Raw genomic sequence first — 5,813 nt, 5'->3', positions numbered from 1 at the left:
CCTCTGACGCCACATGAGGTCTCACAAAAATTAAGAATTGTGAAAGTGCAGAAAATCATTCCCGACGTGAACCAATTCGTTCACGACGTGAACCATTTTAGAAACTTTTAAAGTGTGAACCATTTTTTGTTCTCACAACGTGAATCCATTATTTTTCACAATGTGAAACCTTACCTCTTCACGGCGTGAACTTTTTCTTGCAATCTCACGCCTTAATCAAATCTAACTCACAAGCTTGGTATAGTCAGGTTAAGGCTAAGGAGGTCTTGAAAAGATTGACACCCACCATAACAAGGTAACGTGGAATTCTGATCCCAAGAGAAAAAATTTTTAAATACGTGAAAGTGCAAAAAATCGTTCACGACGTGAACTATTTTGTAAAACTTCAGGACGTGAATTGTTCTCTGCAATCTCACGGCCTCAAGAAAACAGGTCAACAAAATTTGATCAAAACTTAATGATAGTGAAATAGCTTATCAAATCATACATACATGCACTTAAGGTTTGGAAAGCTCATCGGAGATGATCTTACACCTGAGATAGCGCATTGAAACTAGTAGTGTGGGTTTAGGCCACCCTCACTTGAGTGTCTTAAAAGGAATCTGACCACCATTGAAACTAGTAGTGAAGAGTCCATGGAAGAAGGGCTGAGGTACTGTGGGTTTGGGGATGGATCCAACCATTGATCTTAATGTAGCCGCAACAAGGACGGACCTGTTGAATATGGCCGTAGAAATGGGCCGAGGAATGGTCAAGGAACTAGGCATTGCTTTAGAATCCCGACCCTCCCACATGAAGCCACACATCATTTCCAAACTCATCCAAAAATTCTATGGGGATGGAGATCCTATCCAACATATAGATATTTTTGAATCCACATGCGAAACCTATGAGTCTGTCAGTGATGTGACAATGATTCATGCTTTCTCAATGACCCTAGAAGGGAAAGTGCATTAGTGGTTCCAAACCTTCAAACCCGAAGATAAGGTTAACTTCACATGACTGAAGAATGTGTTTGTGCCCAGCTTTGCCAGAAGTGGTGACAGATGGAGCCCTGTGGCACAACTGCACAATATTAAACAAAAGTAAATGGAATCAATGAGAGACTATGTGTCTCAACTTAAGCACTTAAATTCAAGGTGCAAACTATGGGAGAGGTTATCGCCTTGCGTCCGGAGAGGAGTTAGAGACCACAAGATGCATGATTATGTGCTACTAGCCCGACTAGCCACTCTAGATGCGTGTTGCAAACTAGCAATTGAATATGAAGATAATATGCTAGAATTTTTGCAACTGGAAGATGTTAGAGTATCTTCAGCAACAACAACTTTGCGTGTTTCGAGTCACCAAGAGATTGCAACTCGGAGCAAGTAAGTCGGAAACATGACTGTGGACGAGCTCAGTAACACAATACTAGAGAAATTGAAGATAAAGGAGGGAAGAGAAACATCTGGGCATGGGCATAACCATCTTTACCCTCATAGGAAATTGGTGTGGTGCTCTATGTGCAAATTAAATCAAATTACCACCAAATGTCTACAATTAAGAGCAAGGCCATTACTCTACTGTGCGCACACTGTGTCAAACTAGGGAATCATGACACTTCAATGTGCAGATATCCAAGGTTCCAAGCAATTACATAGCTACCAGCACCTAGAGCTCCATTGGCTTTAACAGTACCACTGAGACAAATCACCGCAGTTGCAAGACAACCCAACTCTTCCTATTTGCCTAGGGGGATGTTTCGGGTATAGGACACTTCACCTCTACCACCACATGTTCTGCCACCACAACCACCACAGGCTAAAATCAACCAAGTATTGGTTGAAGAGCTATTAGAAGATATTGATATAGTATGTGAAGTAGAACTTAGCGGAGAGTACTATGAGGAAGCTGTGGAGGTCACACTTGAATTATATGTCCTACAGAATAACACGCCAGTACCTGTTTTTCAAACCACAGTACAATGGAAGGGTAAGGACATGGTGACTTGAACATGAGGAGAGGACTGCTACGATGTTTTGGTTGTGGAGGGCCGCATCCAATCGCTAAGTTCCCAAACAAGAATGTGGTTCATATGCACCAACCCCAACAATTGAGTGCTTCGCTCCCAATGACATGCCAATACTCACTTGTACTAAATGTGGTATTGATCATTTGATCAAGGATTGTCCATATTGCGCAAGTGGTTTGACTTCCACTTCTGATTAGGCCACCATCCAAACCATTAGTGTGCAACTTGGAAATATCACACCACTCAATGTCCTGACACAAGCCTAAGCCTAATTGGGAGACAAGGGGAAGAATCGAGCAGAGTAGCCATTTCTAGAACCGGCCACAGGAGAAGAGTGAAAAAAGTGGGTAAGTGTGACACCAGGGTCACAATCCAAGATGGATCTGATGAAAATACGATGAATACCAGATCCGCCAACTCGAGAGAAGAAGGGAATCAAGGGATCAACCCCAAAGAGCCGGACCTAGAGGAACAAAGGGGGTCATAACAGAATTGAGTCTCATTTAGGGATCCATCAGTCCAGCCTAACCCCATCCAGTTCCGTGGGTTAGCCAACCGCCCAACCATCCAACCACTGTGGTGATGGGATCCATTTAAGATTTTGGTTAGGTTTTGTCTCGGGTACCAGGGAAAAGAGTTCCCAGGCCCCCTAGCTGGATATTCATGCAAACTTAAAACTTTTTCACAGATTTAGCTGTGAAAACAATCTTTTAATAAAACTATAGTATCATTAAAACTAGTCATGTGCACCACTTACATACCCAATATGAAATTGCCTTTTTCTTAGATTCAGATGTCTTTAAAACAATCTTTTAATGAAACTATAGTATCATTGATCATAATCCTCCAAAATATCCGGTTGAATTCTAATTTCCAATTTTTCCTTCATCGGTGTACCTATTGCATCATTGGCAACCAGAACGCTCACCACTGGTCTCCGTTGAATATCAGCAAGATCAACCAACAGATCCATATAAAAGAGCCATGGACTCATCCGTTAGGACCAACAAGGTCAATCAACCAGATCCATGCCCGAATTTAGAAAGCAACTCTTACTCCTTGATCCAAATATCTTCCCCGACGCACGTGTGGGTATCTTCGGCGACCCAGAGCCCAAGCACTGTATGGTCAGCACCCTCTAGGATCCTTCGCAGGTCACCTAGCACTTTACTCATAGGCCGCTTCCTTGGTCCCTCATCCACCATACCAGAAGCTCACCATTTAAATCGAACTGAGGCTGGTCAAGACCTTGGCTGACTTTGCTACGCGAGACGTCCTCCGTTGACTCTCCGTCACAGCTGTTGCAACTTTATTAGTTAGGTCTCCCACGACCTCATTCACAAGACGGTCAAAATGATTCCCTAACATTCTTGACATAAAACAGTCATTTAAAAATAGGTCGTAAATACAGTTTCTATAACGAATTCTCGTCTTTCCACATTATTCCACATCAATCCACATTATTTAATCCACATCCATTTCATATGTATTCCCATTCTCATCCAATCACATCATTTTCATCTCATCACATCTTTCCTCATTTATCCTCATCAGATCTTATCCACTCGCATCTACCTATATCCACATCTCATCACATCACATTCATTCATATCTCATCACATCACATTCATTCACATCTCATCCATTCATATCTACCCCGATCCACATCACATCACATCACATCCATTTCACCTCACATCTCATTCATTCACATCCCGATTCACATTACATCACATCTTATCCATTCACATCCCATATCATTCATTCTTATCACATCTCATTCACTCACATCTATCCATTTCACATCACATCACCTTCATCCATTCACATCCATCACATCATCACCTTCATCCATTCACATCCATCACATCATTCTCATCACCATCCCATCACATACATTCTATCCACATAACATCACATCACATCTATCCACATCATATCTCATTCATACACATCTCATCTCATTCATCCACATCCATCCAATCGTTCACATGTACGACTACCCACATCTATCCATACATTCATATCTATCACTTCACATCCACATATATTCATGTCACATCACATCTCTTTATATCACATCACATTCTTTCACATACACATCCACATCCATTCTTTCACATGCATCCACATCCATTCTTCACATACACATTCACATCCATTCTTTCACATACATCCACATCCATTCTTTCACATACACATTCACATCCATTCTTTCACATACATCCACATCCATTCTTTCACATCATATCCACATCCATTCTTCACATACACATCCACATTCATTCTACACATACGCATTCACATACACTTTCACATCCATTTTGCACATACGCATTCACATATCCATTCTTTCACATACATCCACATCCATTCTTTCACATACATATCCACATGCATTCTTCACATACATTTCCACATCCATTCTTCACATACACATCCACATCCACATCCATTCTTCACATACACAACCACATCCATTCTTTCATATACATCCACATCCATTCTTTTACATTCACATTCACATCCATTCTTTCACATACACATTCACATCCATTCTTTCACATACATCCACATCCATTCTTTCACATACAACCACATCCATTCTTTCACATACACATTCACATCCATTCTTTCACATACATCCACATCCGTTCTTTCACATACACAACCACATCCATGCTTCACATACACATTCACTTCCATTCTTTCACATACATCCACATCCATTCTTCACATACATCCACATCCATTCTTTCATATACACATCCACATCCATTCTCTCACATACTTCCACATCCATTCTTTCACATACATATCCACATCCATTCTTTCACATACATCTACTTCCATTCTTCACATACACATTCACATCCATTTTCATCACATATCATCCATTCACATCCCATATCATTCATTTACATCCCGATTCACATGACATCACATCTATTCACTCAGGGATCGCTTCGTTCGTACCGGAAGTGCACCATTTTTCAACCATACCTGGGCAGGCTTTGTCGCATGAGCCGTCCTTTGAACACTCCCGAGTTTTCAGTTTGATTTTCTTTTGATTACAAGGAGTATTTCTTGAATCAGTATCCCCAAAACTTCTTAATCGAAATTCATAATTTCATACCAGAATTCCTCGAATTCTATAACCTTGATCCTTAGATCAATTCGAAGGGTCTCAACTTAGTATTTTTCTAAATTGGTCACACCTTCCTTCCTCGAAACTGACGAAAGAGTTTGGTCTGTCATAGTCCGATTCAAGGTTCGAGTTGGATAAGATTTTTCCTGAACTATCTTTCTCGAAAAGGTTTGATAATTTAGTTACTATTTTACTAAATTTCTTTCTTTGAATATTCACTTAACTGATTTCTAAATTAGTTACGAATTCCAATGAGGAATAAATTAATCATTTATCTGAATATCTCGATCTCTCGATAGATTTTCTGAATTTTCTTTTTACAATCTGTGTGAATATAAAACGATAAAAATTTCTCTCTTAGAGTATTTAATTACTCATTTATCAAATACTCATAGAATTTAAACATAGAATTTCAGAGAATTCAAATTTTGATATAAAAATCCTTTATGCATCTATTTATGCATAAAAATTAACTTAAATGGGAATAACACTTTTATAAAAAAAATCCTTTATGCATAAAATCAAATTTAATAGGAATAACACTTTTAAAATAAAAAGAATTTCTTTATGCATCTATTTATGCATAAAAATCAAATTTTATAAGAATAACGCTTTTATAATAAAAAAATTTCTTTATGCATATTTCTATGC

This window comes from Cibotium barometz, chromosome 63, assembly GCF_041138505.1.
Source record: "Cibotium barometz isolate CiBa-2024 chromosome 63, ASM4113850v1, whole genome shotgun sequence".
In the NCBI taxonomy this organism is placed as follows: domain Eukaryota; kingdom Viridiplantae; phylum Streptophyta; class Polypodiopsida; order Cyatheales; family Cibotiaceae; genus Cibotium; species Cibotium barometz.
Note: the sequence above shows the minus strand (reverse complement) of the source record.